This window comes from Cetorhinus maximus, chromosome 15 (genome assembly GCF_964194155.1).
Source record: "Cetorhinus maximus chromosome 15, sCetMax3.hap1.1, whole genome shotgun sequence".
Lineage (NCBI taxonomy): Eukaryota > Metazoa > Chordata > Chondrichthyes > Lamniformes > Cetorhinidae > Cetorhinus > Cetorhinus maximus.
Window position 1 is genome coordinate 64,906,061 of NC_135893.1, and position 18,426 is coordinate 64,924,486.

An 18,426-nucleotide genomic window follows, 5' to 3' on the forward strand; every position below is an offset into this window, starting at 1 on the left:
TTCAGTGGAAAAGCAATAATAATCCCAAATAGTGACGGCGGTGCTAATGGATAGCACTCAACATGTTGGGATAACATTTCCTGCCCATAATTTACTTATCAACACATTTCATAGAATCATTTAGTATTACAGTGCAGACGGAGGCCATGCAGCCCATTGCGCCCATACTGGGGCTTTCAAAGTTCCATTGACTTAGCCCCACTTCCCCACCCTTGACCCACTAACTTGTCAATTTTTGTTTTTCAATTCTAATCACTTTCAAAAGTTACTATTGAATCTGTTTCCATCATCTTTTCAGGCAATGCATCCCAGATCATAAAAACTCTCTGCATTTTTTTTCCCTCATCTCTCTCTGGATTACTGATACGCCTTGCCAATGGAAACAATTTCTCCCTGTCTGAACCCTTCATAACTTTGAACACCTCTATTAAGTCTTCCTTTTAGCCTTCTCTGTTGTAAGGAGAACAGTCCCTGTTTCAAATAAATAGGTTATCACCTGCTCTAAAACATCCATAGAGGAATGTCATACAAATGCACTAAACATTAACCCATCTATATCACCAACAGTAATTACTAGGTGATAGTAACTTTGTTCCTTATTAATTGCCTCAGTGCTCAGTGCTAGCATTTTTACTTTGAAATCTAAAGCTCCCCCAAAGAACCTGAATACATAAGCCTGAGATGGTCAGCCAGAAAGCCAGGGGCAACCATGGCCATTCCCAGGAGCCCAGCCCAATTCTGTGTCCATCAGGCAATTAACCACCTGGGATCGGGGCTCCTGTTCTTTTAAGGGCAGAGATCCTGCCTCCCAGAGCTGCCAGCCAATCAGAGGCCTGCAGCTCTTCACTCTCAGCGGCGCCATTAGGAACAATGGTTACTGCTGGAACTGCAGCAAGCCAGGACCAGCAACAATGGAGGAGGCCTCAGAAGAGAGGTAGGTATGTGTGGCTTTCTAGAGCTAGTCCCGGTAAGGTGGGAGGGGGGGTATCATTAGAGAGGGCTGGGGTGACGTTTCCACAGGGGCAATCCTTGCTGCTGGGGGTAGCCTGTGTCGACCACAAAGTGCTTATCAGGAGCGCAGCCTCTCTGCCAGAAAGGAGCCTGCCATGGTATGCTTGGAGGGCCTGTCTACCAACTCTCCCACACCCCCACTTAAGGGCCTCAATTGACCCTTAAAGTTATCCTTGACCTCCCGTGCCGCTGAATGAATCACAGGGGATCGAGGTGGCAACAGGCACTCCACCCCTTCCTTCCCTCCTGATTTTATGGCTAACCCCGACCTCCCATCCTGCTGCCAAGGGCCGCATTAAATTCCACCCATCATTTCACTTGATACCTTGGTGCACTGGCAGAGATGCCATCTTCCAGGTAAGATGTTAATCTGAGGACTCACTACCTTGCTCGGGGATAAGAATCCTACTGCATTTTTCTTTGAGGAGAACAGACATTGGTCCTGGACCATAGTCATCCTCAGCCCAACACTCCCAAAAGGCCAACATCATCAATTATCCCATTGCTGTATGTGGAATGTGCTGCGCAAAAATGATTTTCTGCACTGGTCTACAGAACAACAATAGCTGCACTTGTGTCTATGACATCTTTGTCAATCTCTCCTTAGTCCCAGCTATCGCTGACCTTCAATCCTGCTTTACCTCCTCCACCTCCCCTTAAACATTATGATTTCCATCACTTTCTGCTTCTCTTTAGCTCTGAAGAAGAGTCACACGGACTCGAAACGTTAACTCTGTTTCTCTCCCCACAGATGCTGTCAGACCTGCTGAGTTTTTCCAGCGTTTTCTGTTTTTATTTCAGATTTCCAGCATCCGCAGTATTTTACTTTTAACTACACTGAAGTAGTTGATTAGTTGCCAAGCTGGATGCAACATGTGCTTTTGGTCACATTTCCAAACATTGCCCCCTTTGAAGTTTTCACTTATCACTGATATTTCTGTGAAGTGCCTTGGACCATTTCCCTTACATTAAATGTGACTTATTGCGGCTGATAATTGTGAGGTAGTACATTAGGGGAAGCAAAACAAGGAATGGGCATATACGCTCAACAGGAAGACACTGAAGGGCGTGGATGAGAAACCTAAAGGTTGAAGCTGCTAATTCCTTAAAAGTATCAATGTAGTGAGATAAAGCCTTGAAGAAAAAGCCCAACAGCATTCTAAGTTTTAATAGGGACATGCAGTACTAAAGTAAAAAAGTAAGGATGAATTTGTATAAAATGCTGATTAAATACAATTACATTGAATTTATAGCACAGGAAGAAGTTATTCGGTCCATGCTGGCATTTATGCTCCAAATGAGCTTCCTCCTACTCTATTTACTCCATCGCATCCTATTAGTCCTTCTATTCCTCTCTCCCCCGTGCATTTATCTACAGGTCAAACACTCTTTATCCATGCATCCAAAAACTGAACTTATTTTGGATGGCTATGCAGCTAATTTGTATGTTAATAATGCAATGTTATGTTCTGTTACAGGTGTAATAAGTGTTAACAGGTAAGAAGTAGGGTGTGTGAAAGTTGGAAAATGGAGAAACAACCTAGTATTTGTAGGATAGAGTTTTACAGCCCCTCCTGCTGGCGGGATCTTCCAGTCCTGGCGTAATCAATGGACTTTTGAAAGGTTTGCTGCATTTAATGGCCCCACCCCCTCCATGATGGGGCAGTAAAATTCTGCCCATAGACTGTAGCTAGCCAAGGCTTAGGTGATTGTAATGCAAATAGGCGTGGCCTATCGTATATACGGTAGATCCGAAAACCAAAAACATCAGAATACCGAAACGCAATCGGCCCCAAGCGTTTCCGATAAAGGATGCTCAACTTGTACCTTCCCCTTAAATGCATCTATGCTATTCACCTCAACCATTCTATGCAGTTAAAGTTCCACATTCTAACCACAGTCTGGGGGATGGAGTTTCCCCAGAATTCTTGATTGGATTTATAAATAACTATCTTATACTTATGATCTCTAGGTTTGGACTCTCCAGCCTGGATTTTCACCCAGTCGGGATGATTCGGAAGCCCTTTAAAAGTGGTAGGCAGGTCCTGATTCCAGGATTTCCACCCCATTCCCAGGCTGTCCGATTTTCGGGAGTGACTTTAAAGAATGCAGGCTGGTTTGGGTTAAAATCTTGCAACCTTCACTCCTGACCTGGCCAGCTCCATTGCAGGATAGGCATGTCCTGCTCCTCTGCAATTTTCATGGAAGTTGAGCCAGCTCTTAAAGGACTCGTGGTCACAGCCCCTCAGGGGAGTAGTGAACCATAGTTTGCATGAAGGAACCTTTCAGAAGGTAAGTTCAAGTTATGCACTTTTATGCCCATTCACCCACTATACACTGTATAGAAACAATGAACCCTGTGGTAACAGTAGGGTGTGTGAAAAAAACATTGATAAATCTCCATTTTCTTAAGAAAAAGCTCTTTTTTACTACAAGGCATTAAAAGTGTCAATCATCCAGACCCTTTAATATTTCAATAATTGATACTACAGGCACTTGAAACCTTTTTATCCCACACCTGCTCCCCAGCAATATGATCCCACTTTTGCGGACACTTTCTCCCGAAGTGGGCCAGCCGAGCTGGGAATTACCCTGCCTCCCGCTATCTGCCTGGGTGATGAAACTTGGCCAAAGAGGTAAGCTTTTGGAGCATCTTCAAGGAGAAGAGAGACATAGAGAGGGAGAGATATTTAGAGAGAGAATTCCAGAAATTAGGGCTGAAGCAGCTAACAGCAGTTTGACTGCCAATGGTGGAGTGATTAAAAACAGGGATGTGAAATAGGTCACAACTAGGGGAGTGCAGAGCCCTCGGAGGGTTGCAGGGCCAGAGGAATTTAGAGATAGGGAGGGATGAGATCATTCAGGGTTTGGAAAACAAGGATGAGAGTTTCAAAATTGATGCATTGCAGGACCTGGAGCAGCAGAATTTTGGAAGATGAGAAACCAGCCAGCAGAGAATTGGAATGGTTAAATCTGGAGATAATGAAGGGATTGCCAAGGGTTTCAGCAGCAAACAAACTGGGGAGGCAGTGGAACTAGATGATTTGTCAGAGGTGGGAATAGGCGATTTTGGTAATGAAATACATATATGGTCAGAAGCTCACCTCAGGATCGAATTCAACACCAAGATTGCAAATGGCCTGGTTTGGCCTCAGACAGTCGCCAGGCTGAGGGATGCAGCCAATGGCTAGAAGATGTTGTCACCTCTCAAACCTGTGCCCAAATTGTTTCCTTTGTGGCTGGGACAGGGTAAACTCTCCTCCATGTCATTCTTGACCTGTTCTTGATCTGTCTTCAGCTTTTGACCCATCAACCTTCCTCAAGACCTCTCGTCTGTCGTCCAGAGGGCATTAGATGGTTATTTGAATAGAAACAATGTGCAGGAGTACAGGGAATAAGTGGGAGAATGGCACTATGTCATGATGCTCATTTGGGAAGCTGGTGCAGACATGATGGGCCAAATGGCCTCCTTCTGCGCTGTAACAATTCTGTGATTCTGATTCTATGAGAACAGGTTTTGTGGTGGGGACTGAAGACAATGGCTTCTGTTTTCCCAATAATTAGTTAGAGGAAATCTCTGCTCATCCAGCACTGGATATTGGATAAGCAGTACGACAAATCAGAGATGGTGGAGGGGGCAAGTGAGGTAGTGATGAGATAGAACTCATTGTTGTCAGTGAACATGTGGAACCTGACATTGTGTTATTGATGATGTTGCTGAGGGGCAGAATGTGGATGAGAAATGGAAGCCAGCCAAGAATATATCTTTAATGGACTCTAGAGGTTATGGTGCAGGAACAGGAAGAGAAGTCATTGCAGGCAGCTCCAAGTGGATTGATAAAAATGGAAGTGGTTGAAGGCACTTCCACCTAACAGGACGACAGAGTAGAGGTATTGAGGAAGGATGATGGGGTCAATTGGGTCAAAAGCTGAAGACAGGTCAACAACAGGTCAAGAATGACATGGAGGAGACTTTACCCTGTCACGGTCACAAAGGATGCAATTTGGGCACAGTTTTGAGAGGTGACAACATTCTCAAGAATTTTCAATTAAGGTCTATAAAAATATAAAAAGATTTTGATAGGTTAACTTTTAATTTGACGATGCCAGGTTCCCATGGAAAGACTTGTCACTGTGGGCAGTTGGCATGATCTTTGGTGACTAGAGAAGCCAGATCTTGATCTGCAGGCTTTTGAGCAGTTGGGCCACAGGAACTCCTGGTTTGAAAGGGCTCTGGTACAATCTGTCTCCTTCTGTTCCCTGCACCTTTCCTCAGCAGCCTCACGCCTGTTTGTTTCAAACTTGTAGGTTGCTTTCCTGGTTGTTGTGCATCAGCTGTCTCTGTCAGCAGCCTCCTGCTCCCACACCCATTGGTCAGTGTCAGCCGAACAGAACTGTCTTTTTAGTCGATCTTTGAAACTAGGTGTCCCACAATCTCACTTAGCAAAGGGTAGTTCACCATAAAGCACTGCTCTTGGCATTTTGGAATCCTCCATGTGTGTTACATGTCCTGCCCAGCACAACTGGCATTGCAAGGGAATGCATTGACAGACATGATTTTGTGCTGGGAAAGATCCAGGAGACGAGTAGCAAACAAAACATGGACCTGTACTCTCCTTATGTAGACCTCATCAAGACTTTCAAAACAGTCAGCCAAGATGGACTTTGGAAGATACTATCTAGACTGGGGTGCTCCCCAAGGTCCCTCACCATCCTCCATCAACTACACAAGGATCAAAAAGGTCAGGTCGAGCAGAATGAAGCACTATTCACAATAGTGTTATCAAGTGTGTGTTCTGACACCAACTCTTTTCTCTACTTTCTTTAGTGTGATGCTTCAAAAGGTAAAGGCAGGCTTGACAAAAGATGGTTCCCAACAGACGTCAGTCTCTTCAACCTGCGATGACCACTGATACATACCAAAACCACAGAAAACCTTATCATGGAGCTTCTGTTTGCTGACGATCACACCCTTCTAGCATGGAGGGAGCAATGCAACTCATTGTGAACTGTTTCTCTGAGGCAGCAAATGCCTACGCCTGAAGAAAATAGAAGTGCTGTACCAACTATGGCCCCAAGGACATTATAGTTCACTTCAGATCAGCTTTAACAACAGCAGCCTCTGTGCAATGGAACAGTTTACCTATCCATGTACAGTTTATCTATCTAGATAGCGTTATCTCAAATGATGTCATTGTTGTTATGATCCTTGGCCAGACCCCGGGGTCGCAGGGTGAGACCTGGTTAGGGACCAATAATGTTTTGATTAAAGTAGAAAGAGGTTTGAGATTCAAGATGCTTACCAAATGAATAAAGTCACAAGATTCCAAAAGTTTGGAACAAACAAAAATAAACTTTACTATACAAGTTCAGAAAGATAAAACAATTTACAATATTTATCTTATGCTATAACATTCAGGGTAAGTATGAGGTACATGTGAATTAACAAGCAAACTGTGGTCAAACACACCACACTATACAATAAATGACAGATGTGACCGCAACAGATTCCATGGATTTCTCAACAACCCACCCAGATGTTTGTCACACTGTGAGCCAACCAACCTCACTGAAACTTTGTCTTTCTCACAAGGTTTTCCAATCTCCAACTCTGAAGATCTCGCCTTGGAATTATTTATAAAGGTTTCTCCCACTCCGACGGCTTCAACAATGACCCAACTCGCAGAGTTTCAATCTTGCCTTCCAAGATTCCTTTCTCCTTGTCTTTCCGAGTACACTCAAGCACAATTTCCAATCTTCAGCCATGCCAAGCTGAGCACTACTGCTCCAGACAGGTACATTTGCCACAATGGCCCACAGCACAAGTCACCAACCTTCGACTGCCTTCTCAGGGCTTCTCTGGTGCCCAATTCTGTTAAGGTCTGCAGCTCCCCGCAGCTCTTTCTTGAATTTGGAGCCTTTTTCTCTACTCCTTTCTTTTAACTTAACTTAATGGGACTGACTTTAGTCCCTGTCATTTATCCCTTGCCTGGGACTTCCTATTGGGACCTCTCCCTGTCTCCCCCCTGGTTTGGGACCTCTCCCTGTCCCCCTCCTGTGTCCCACTCCCTGGGACACTTACTTGCCAATGGCGCTCCGTACAAGGTCACCTGACCTGGATTTTCACGCTGTTCTCCTTTCTGTCTTCTGCACAGGGCCGGTCCTCAGCCTGAAGAATGCCAAATAACCAAACTGGGCATGTGTAGCCAATTTCAGGCTGGCGCCCGAGGTTCATCAGGAGCTCGAGTTCCTAATCTCCGAATTTCAGATATGGTAAGTTTAGGTTTCATCACACTGTCAACAACGACATAGACAATTGACTATCTAAGTTCAACAGCTCCTTTAGCTGTCTCTAGAAGTGTGTCTGGTAAACCCTTTCACTACACATCTTTACCAAAACTCAGGTAGACAGAGCAGTTATCATCACCACCCTCTTGTATGGGTCAGAATCATGGGGTCTGTACTGAAAACAAATGTGGCTGCTGGGGTGTTTCCATCAACACTAGTTTCAATCCATCACGAACAGATGGCAGGACTACATCACAAACAATGAAGTACTCAAAAGAACCAATTTGTCCAGCATTGAATAGGCCAACTAGGGAGAAACCATTTCCCTGGCTGGGGAATCAGTGACAAAGGATTAATAATTTAAAATTGTCATTAGGAGAGTGAGAAGGGAAGTTCGGAGAAATTTCTTTACACCAATGGTTGTTGGCACAGTGAGTTGTCGAGGCAGACGCCATTGAATCTCTTGAAGGTGAATTGGATAAATAGTCAAAGTAGAGAAATATCCCAGGCGAGGGGCAAAGAAGATGAGGCAGTGGGATTTGTTTTGAATTGCTGTATCAAGGAACTGGCACAGATGCAATGGGCCAAATGGCCTCTTTCTGTGCTGTAAAATTCTCTGCTTTTAAGTTCCAAGCAACAGATTCCAGTCTGCAATTAAAGATATTTGGCTCCATGAAAATCAATATGTGAACAAAATAAAGATTGTATTGTATTGCAAATTCAAAACTTCTTCAAAAGTTGGGAGTTTCAGCTGGTTTTATTTCTCCTTCGGTGCAGTTATACAATAAATTTGAGGCCAGTCCCTGGCTCAGGTGATGTGCAGCCAGCAAATGTGAGTTATACTGCCAGATGTGCATCACAGTGTGCCAGGGAAAACAGAATTCCTCTCCCTGCCATTCAAACACTGGGTACATTTTTATATTAGCAGACGGGCAAAGGTCAGTTCATTGCCAGCATTCAAATGAATTTTAAAAGGTCCCAACTATTTCAGTGAATGTTCTAGGAACTATTTCAAAGTTCTGTTTGTATCTATTGCTACTAAGATGCCTCCAGTGTGAAGTTGAACTGGTGCAAGACTCAAGCTTGATTTTGGTGACCTTAAACCTGCGTTATACTGTACATTGTACACCTATAGGAAGCTCCTCCACACTGATGCTAAATAATTTGTTGAGTTACCTTACTTGGCAGTTAAGGGGGTGAAAACAAGCTGTGCCATTTCAGCCTACAAACTTTGGCTTCTATTTGACCAAGCTTTAACAGAGGAACAGGAGTAGTCCATTCAGCCCCTCGAACCTGCTCTTACATTTAATTAGATCGTGACGGGTCCTGTAGCTTAACTTCTTTTAACTGCCTTTGCTTTATAGTCCTTGATGACTTTGCCTATCAAAAATCTTCAATTGATTCACTTGGAATTTAACATCCCGCTGGATGTTTAGAGATGCTTTGTTGGTCAATGTTTCAACAAAATCTATCGTTCTGAGTCTTGAATATTTCAACTGTTCCAGTTTGCACGGGCCTAAATTTTTCAGTCGGCGGGCGGGCTCGGCGGGAGTGGGCGGGGGCGGTTGTGGAGCCGGCCGCCACCCGCGATTGGCTCCATGCCGCCATTTTATGCGGGCCGGCCAATTAAGGCCCGCCCAGAGTAAGGCCCGAGCCTTCGCGCTCAGCGCTCCCTGTGCAGTTGCAGGGAGGAGGGGGAGTCAGGGCTGCCACAGGGAGTTTGAAGGGCTTTTGAAATTATTAAATAAATGGATTTAAAATTTGATTAAACATGTCCCCTCATGTGACTATGTCACATATTTGGTATTTCGGAAAAATTGTTTGTTTAATTAATAAAAGCTTTAGGAAGCCTCATCCCGCTCGTGGATGAGGTTTCCTAAAAAACGTAAAAGCCACTTGGCCTTTTCGCCTGCCCGCCAACTTTAAGGTTGGATGGGCAGTATTAACAATTACATTAATTGCTTCCTTAATGGCCTTAATAGGCTGTTTAAATATCGACGGGCGCGCAGCCAACTCTGGCACGCGCCTGCTGAATGAAACATCGCGAGACAGCGCAATGACATCGGGATGCACGCCCGACATCATCGTGCGTCATTTTACGTGCCAGTCTGTCAGGCCCACCCCCGCACGCCAACTGAAAAATCCTGCCCGTTGTCTTTTGGGAGAGTTCCAGATGCCCAACACCACTGTGTGAAGTATTACTTCATGATTACAAATCTAAATGGCCTCGCTTTAATTTAAAGACTCCAGCTTTCCACAGGAGAGTGCCTCTGCTTGTGTTACTCAACTCCTCAGAGTGAACTCAGTATTTTGTAGATGGGGTCAGTCTGCCTGGCTCCTATATTCTCATTCTGTGCAGATGAGCTTCTGACAAGTTCCAAAACTTTGAGGTGAGATGAACCACTGTTCGGCCTTTTCCAGGGGCTGCACCCATCTGACCAGGCCAGATTACTTGCTGCTTACATTGTCCTAAATAATAGGCAGAATCGTCCCAAATTTTACGCACCAGCTGCAATGGCGGCTTTACATGCCTTATCGTCCCAATCACACCTTACTCATCATGCGTTCCCAGAAAACACGCCGTTTCGATTGCGGACGGGCTGTCATTCACCTGCCATGCCATCAGCTCGCCACTTGCCCATGCCATACTCCATATTTAAAGTGCCATCGCGCGCACACCTCTCAGTGCTTCCAGCCCATGACTGCTGCACAGGAAGGCAAGAAGACTGCAGCTCTCCAATTCAATAATATGTCCCTGGAACCCCTTTTGGATGCCATGAAGACCCGCTGTGATTTTCTCTACCCCAGCTCTGGGCGAAGACCAGCAAGCAAGGTCACCAATCCAGCATGGGAGGCGGTGGCAGCAGTGGTCAGTGCCAACATCTTGCAAAAGAGGACAGCCACCCAGTGCCGCTACAGGATGAATGGTCTCATCAGTTCCGTCAGGGGAAGTCACTCTTCTCATCACTCCCAACTCACACACTCACAAACCCATCACACATCCACAGGGGTCTCACACCTCAAGGGACAACACCACTAACTCTCACACACACCTTCACATCCCCCACAGGCTCATATCCTCTGGAGCTCGTGTCCTAATCCCGTCCATGTCTGCGCTCACCACACAAACATTCCAGTCAGTGCCATGTGTCCTGCTCACATTCTCCATCTGTTTTCATGCCAGAGAAGCTGGCTCAAAGCAGCAGGGAGAGGTCCCAGACCGGGGGGTGGAGTGGCCCACATTAGGTCACTCACTCATTTTGAGGAGCATGCCATCACGCTGACTGGTGAGGACGTGGACCGTGCCTACAATGACGGTGAGGTCGGCAGCGAGCACCCATGTGAGGATCCTGCACCACATCATCACTCTCTCAATGTAAATGTGAGTGCTCTCTCTCCTGCTTTTGACTCTGCTGCCATGCACTAATTATCTCTACTGTGGTTCACAGGGAGCTCTGCCAAGCGACCGACACCCTCAGCCAGCCAGTCCCTCAGCTCCATCCAGGTCCTCACCTCCAGCCAAGAGGACTCCTCCTCCATTGAAGAGCTGGAAATAAGAGCCTGGAAGATCCATCACAGCGCTTACCCACACCCTGCACCAGCGCAGAAACACACACACCGTTTCCATGGCAGATGGGATCTCATGCACCCGCCACGCCGTCACCTCACCACTTCATCACGCCAGGCACCACATTTAAAGTGGAGTTGCACTCAGTGCCTCCAGCCCAGGACTGCAGCAAAGAAGACATGGCCCCGAAAGGCAAGAAGACTGTAGTCCTCGAGTGCCTTTTGGACGCAGTGGCAGCCCACTGTGATATCCTCTAACCCCACTCTGGCTGCAGGAGGGGCAGCTACATTACCTCTCCCGCTTGGTAGGCGATGGCAGTAGTGATCAGTGCCAATGCTGCACAGAAGAGGTTGGCCGTCCAGTGCAGATAGAGGATGAATGATCTCATCCATGCAGCCAGGGTAAGGCAACCATCTCATCACACTAAACCCACACACTCAAACCCATCACACATTCACTGGCATCTCACTCACTGCCAGCTCAAGGGACATCACCACCCATTCTCACACATATACCTTCACATTTTCCCCTCAACTTTTCCCCTTAGTGGAGGTGTCAATAACCAGGGGCATAGATTTAAGGTAGGGGGCAGGAGGTTTAGAGGGGATCTGAGGAAAGTTTTTTTCACCCAGAGGGTGGTTGGAATCTAGAACATACTGCCTGAGGGGGTGGTAGAGGCAGGGATTCTCACAACATTTAAGAAGTATTTAGATGAGCACTTCAAACGCCATAGCATACAGGGCTACAGGCCAAGTGCTGGAAATGGGTTTAGAATAGATAGGTGCTTGATGGCCGGCATGGACACAATGGGCTGAAGGGCCTGTTTCTGTGCTGTAAAACTCGATGACTCTATGACTCCATCTGGTCTCATCTCCTCTGGAGACTGCCTCCTCAGCCCTCACCATCGTGAGACCACTTGCACAGATCAACATGTGCCCTCAAAAACACCCTGGATACCCTTCTTCCCCAGTACAACTCTGGTCCTACAGCCCCTTCCCTTGCCTGAGGCCACTTCTCGCCCTTCGCCAAGCAAGACTTTTCCCTGCAGCCGTTGAAAAGCCATCCAAATACGGCTGATCTGGCAGGTAGAGACCTGCCTGTGAGCCCCCTAAAAGTGATGTGGTGCTGTCTATGAAGTCTGGTACTGATGACTGTGGATGCTGACCGAAGCAAGGTAGGCAAACAAACCTTGAAGTCCTGAGCAAAGTGCAGCGTGCCAAGTGCATGCCTAATACATGCTGTTGCGAAACACGTCAGTATGCTTTCCTGCTGATGTGGGCGGATGATCCAGCGGGGGGGTGACAACTCAGACAGGCAGGCCTTATAATGATATGCTGGTGTATTACAATGAGGTTCCTGACGCCTGATGGCAGGGAATGAGGCCCACCATCAGTGGGCGGAGTGGACAATCGCAAACTGACTTCCTGACATCATGAAACCGATTTTTGGCCATCTCAACACATTGTCCATTCGCACCATCGAACAGGCCTGATGCCGGTGGGCATGGAAAATCCTGGCCGTGGTCACTGCATGGACACGTGTCTGTAGCAGGAGGATGCAGGTTCAGCCGAGCTCCCTGCCACTTGAAGGACTGCTGGGAAAGAGGCATCTGTGAGGTCCGAGTCAGATGATGAGCCTTTGGATTTGGCCTTCCAACTCATCGTGGAGAGTCAGCAGAAGGCGGGGGAACATCACACTGAGCTGTTGGAAGCCCTCAACAGAGTGGCATGCGAGTCAGAGGAGTCCATTCGCCTGCTCACTGATAAAGTGGTGCCCACATGTGTGCGTATAGAGGTCTCCATGGGAAGAATGGTGGATGCCATGGAGACCCTGCTCCAGCAGAAAGCGGGGATGTGTGCAGACCAGCACTCCACTGTTTCCTGCAGCAGCAACGCGAGCAGGAAACGGGGCACATCGACGTACCTCCAGGTGCTCCTTCCCCTTAAGGAGTCAGACCAGGGCCCTTGGGCACCCAAAGGGAGGGGGAATGGCAGCTGAACACCCCTGGGTCATCCAATTAGGAATGTCAGAGGCTGTCTGTTCCCCCCAAGTCCCCTTTGACTGTGACCCCCCTCAACGTCATCCTCTGTCACTGCAGAGGGAGCAATTGGCCCACAGGAGGACAGCCAAAGTAAGCCAGGGCCCCCAAGGCCTCGGCTCTCCAGAAGACCCAGGCCAAAGTCATCAGAGGCAACAGGGCCAATCATTGCAGAGGCTGACTCCACCCCGCTGTGGATGTCAGGGCAGCACCTAGAAGCGTAAGGCCTAGAAAAGTTAAAAAATTCTGATCACAGTTTGTTGGATGGGTGAACACATTTTGTCATTTTACAATCTGAAAATATATTCACTTTCACTGAATAATGTGTAATTGTGCCTTTAAGCTTCATTTACAGGCTTCACAAGTCATCCCCCTCTACCCGCACCATCCCACCACAAGCAGTTCAGCTGCACGCAGCCAACCCACGGGTGATTCTGGAGGGAGAGTTGTGTGTGTGGCAGGGCCTTTCGGAGCCTTGTGTAAGCACTCTCTCACACACGCGGATCCTTCCCGCATCAAAATCATCTCACTGTCCTGAGCATTTTCAATGCTGCCTGCTGGGGTTCTCTTTCAGTTATCCATCTGCCCACCCGCTGATCACACTCCCATGCAGCATCTGCTCCTACCCACCACCAGCCTCCTTTCTCTTTCGGATTTGCAAGCATGGAGCGTTTAACATTCTTCTTCAGCTCCTCTGTCCTTTCCCCGCCCCCAATCACCCATGTCCTTTCCACCATCACTGTCGACCCCCTGGTATCACCTTCCACCCACCCGCCGTCACCTCCCAGCCACAATCCTTTTCTTTCCAGGATGTCCAGGTGAATGTGCATGCTCCCTACCTTCCTGAGAATCCCGCCCCCTTCCACATTAACCTCCTCCTTCCCACCCCCAGGATCTATGTCTGCCTCCGAGTTCCCACCAACCACCCTCACTGTCCTGCTACACCCTCACCCTCCCACCCAACTGGCTCACTCTGCCCTCTCTCATTTTCACCATTCCCTCCTACCACACCCACCCTCATTTTGCCCTCCAGGAGGCAGTCATCAATTCCACAGAGCATCCCTTGCACGTTCACCTGGACATCGCCCCCTCCAGACTCCTTCCCCCCCTTGGAGCTCCTTCCCCCTTTGGAACTTCTCCCTCCCGGCTCCACTCCCCCAGACTCCTTCCTCTCCATAATCCTTCCCCCTTCCTCCCCCTAACATCTTCCTCCAGCCTTACCCTCGCCAGGCCTCTTCCTCCCCCCAGACTCCTTCCTCCCCTTATCCCCCTCTTCCTCTCCAGGCTCCTTTCCCCCTCTGACCTCCTTCTCTTGCACCTTCTTCCCCGCTTACACCTACCTCCCCAGTTGCCGTATTCTCCCCATTACCATCTCCTCCCAATATTCCCTCCCCCCTCCCAACCTCACCCCCCTGATATCATCTTTTCCCCCCTCCCAACGTTAGCCCTCAAGAGCATCGTTCCCTGGCTCCCAACCTCACCCCCCCACAACACATCTTCTTCTCCTCAGTCAAACCTAGACCTTCCTTTCCAACCCCCTGGTACACCTTCCTCTCCCACTCACAGATCGACCTTCCTCTCCATTCCCTCGATGATCATCTATGATCATCCATGGCCAAGACACTGAAGTCCCGAATCAGACCCACAAAGGTGATTTTACACCTTCCTTGAGTTGCTTCACAGCAGAGCCATGGCCATGAGAATCCACCCAGCATGCGATGCACGTTCCTCCAGGGTCTCGTTGGTGTTGGGCTCCTGCATCCTCTGCTCCTCCGACGTCCGCGATGTGAGCAAGGCCCTGGAGGTAAGTCCCGACTTCTGCACATCACACTTGTCAAGACGTGTCATGCACCAGCATGTTTTCCCACCCATGTGGGCAGTAAATTTGATGGGTGGGCGATGATTCCAGAGAGCTGGGCATATAATGATTTGCAAATGTATTACAATGACGCTCCCAACATCTGATGGTAGGAAACGCGGCCCGCAATTGAGGGGCTAGGTGGACAATTGCTAACTTGTTTCACGATGGTGTGAAACCGATTTTTGGCCTTCCCGCCATATTGTCCACTCATGCCCACCATGATGCCCACCGCCAGCAGGCATGGAAAATTCTGCCCTATGTCTATTGTCTTGTTAGAATTCCCATTATTGAACACTGCATCTCTTTCTGGACTGAGCATCACTAGGTTTGGAGCCTTTTATGGGCAGGTTCAGTAGATACTTGTGCATTAAAGTGAACAGTCCCACAGTAGAAATATTTTTATTTACAATTGTAAAGAGCATTTCTAAAGAGCATTACCAGCACATAGATGATGGGCCGAATGGCCTTCTGCGATATGAGATTCTATGATTGAGATCAGGAAAGAAAGTTGCTGATTAGACCAGGAGCTAAACTGTTGATGAATTATGCAATGAGACAGATGGGAATCAGTCATATATTGTCCAAATGATTAGTTCATACATATTCATCAGCACGAATTACATTTAGAAAGAAACAATAGGATTGAAGTCTCTCTAGACTTTAAATTCGTTTATATGGCATTTGGCTCAGAGTGTGTCATTAACAGAGGGCTTAATCAATCTTGTAACATTTTTAAAGATATATGAGTGTTTCAAGCAAGTCCAGCGTTTATTGCCCATTCCTAGTTGTCCCAGAGAAGATAGATCTTATTCTTGAACTGGTGCAGTCTGTGTGGTGAAGGTACCATTAGGCAGTGAGTTCCAGGAATTTGGTTCAGTGGTCACAACGGAACCATAAGTGCCCAAGTCTGGATAGTTTGTGACTTGGATGGAAACTTAGAGATGGTGATGTTCTCATGCACCTGCATCCCTTGTTCTTCTGGATCAGTCCTTCCCAAACTTTTTCCTGGTTTGAACCCATGTTAACGCCTCAGACTTGGTGTGACCCCAGAGTTGTTGAGAAAGGTGTGAGGTGGGGGTGGGGGCGGAGTTGGGGGAAGGCGGCACCAAAATAACACAGAACAGCAGGATAGTAACCATTACTATTTTACTGTTAAAGAGCCAAAATAAATAAAACAGCAGGATAATAGTCTTCAGTACTGAATTATTGAAGTTTAAAACAAAACAGGAGCATTCACTACTGTATCAAAGTAACAAGATAAGACAAAACCGCATAAAACCAATCTAAAAGCTATAAGTTAGGTTTCTCCTCATCAGAAAAAAAACCAGTAAAACACTCTGTAAGTTGAAATACTTTTACATCATTAAATTCCTATATGAGATAACTCTAAAATTTAAAAATATAAAAGTCGCTAAGCTAACTCTTTCTAATTACTACCTTGCCCGCATGTCGTGTTTTTATAATGATTTAAGGCACCAATCACTCATAAGGGGTTCAGCAAACACGTGGGTTCATTTATTGAGACTAGGCACATGGGAACATTTATACAGAGGCATAAAGCTTGAAGGTATCAGAGCTGCAGAGCTGTGTGTGTGTGCTCTGCTGGAAAGCAAAAGTGAAACAAAAACTGGATCGCACAACACACTTTCTTTCGAGTGATGTCATGCTACAATCCCTTAAAGGCATATTACAACATCCCCCTTTCTTTTTAAAAATACTTTCGCTCCCCCCCAAAGAAGTAATACTATTTACAATACATATTAATGCTTAGTTACCGTTACATAAGTATATAGAACTGATGAGTCAATGAATTTCTAAAGTATAGAGGTAATCTGCTGATATGCTCAGATCTTGTAGTGGTAACTTTGTCTGAAGGTGTCTTTAATTGCTCACAGTTGTCTGTTGGATTATGATGCTTGGATTTTATTCCTGGATGCATTTGGGATTTTGTCCTCAATGCAATAGGACTGCACGGTGGTTGAGGAGCTGGAATGGATCTGATTTGTCCTCAGTTATGCCTCACTGTTGCATCTTTGTGTGTAATGACTTCATAGGACCTTGGTTCCGAACAAATCCTTGTCACCTCAGCTGGTAGCCATATACCTTCTGTGGGATCCTGGGTATGAACTTGTTGTCCCAACTGTAAACTGAGCAATTCTTTACTAACATTTTTGTCATGCATGTTGGTCATCTTCTCTTGCAATTTTAAAAGTTGCTCTCTAGTTTCTGAGAGAGTAGAATGGGTAAGAGTAGGTAAATTGGTACACACTGGTCTGCCAAACATGAGCTCTGCTGGAATAGTTGCACTTAAAGGCACCATTCCTAAATGTAACATTGCAATGTATAGATCTTGCTTGGTCTGTCTACATTTGAGAGTTAGGTATTTCACCATGCGAATCATACATTCAGCTAGGCTGTTAGATCTAGGGTAATGAGGCAAAGAAATTGTGTGATCAATATTTCACTTCTCACACATATCCTGAAATGGCTTACCAATGAATTGTGGACCGTTAGCAGGAATGATCTATCTAGGCACACCAAATAATCTGAAAATAGCACTCAGTGTGTGTGACAGTCATGCTTGACGTTTTGTGCAATTATCGAATAATGGGGTACTTGGTAAAGTAGTCAGCAATGACAACGAAGTCAGTGCCATGGATGTAAAAGAGGTCGGATGTGATTTTGGACCAAGGATGTGTAGGAACTTCATTTGGAATCAATGGTGCTTTGTGCTGACTTGGCATATGCTCTTGACATGCCTCGCACTTCTTGACGACGGCTCCAATGTCATTGTTCAAACCTGGCCAATAAACTGCTTCTCTTGCAAGTCTTCTCTTCCCATCTATGTCCATCTGTGAGTGATGAAGCTGTTGAAGAATATCAGGTCCCAAAGATTCCGCCATGATGACCGTCATGATGACCTGCCTGCCTTTAAAAATTACTCCCTGGGAGGTGCCTAGCTCATCCCGATAAGGCCAAAGTGGTCTCACAACACGTGGACTTGCTGAATTGAATCAGGCCATCCTTCAGTGATGGTTTTCCACAGTTTCTATAGTGTAGAATCTTTCACCATTTCTTCTAGTAGCTGCTGGCATTTGCATTGCATAAAGTTTACCAGGTCAATTTAGAGAACACCTTCAATTTCGATGTCAGTGAAGTCAATTTGTAGATCCAAGGTACATTGCTGTTTTCGCTGGGTTCGCTGCTCAGTGTACCTGATGTGACCATCAAGTTACCTGGTTTGTACTTAATCTCACAGTTGTAACCTTGAATCTTTATCAAGAGAAGTTGCAACCTTGGCGGTGCACTGGTCAATGGTTTGCGCCAAATCATCTCCAGGGGCTTGTGGTCGGTCTCTACCACAAATCTTTTGCCAAATAAATAGGTATGAAAATGCATGATTCCAAACAATAAAGCTAATGTCTCCCACTCGATGTTGGAGTAGTTGGATTGCGTTACAGACAGCGATGTTGAAGCAAATGCAATTGGTTTACTTTTTTGTAGCATGCATGCTCCCAGACCTTACAGTGAGGCATCTATCTCCAGGCTGGTTGTCTCCCTAGGGCCATAAAATTGCAAAGATAATGTTTCTGATAATGAATGTTTCAGTGCTCCAAAAGGTATTGTTGGTCTTCATGCCACAGGAAAGGCACATCATTT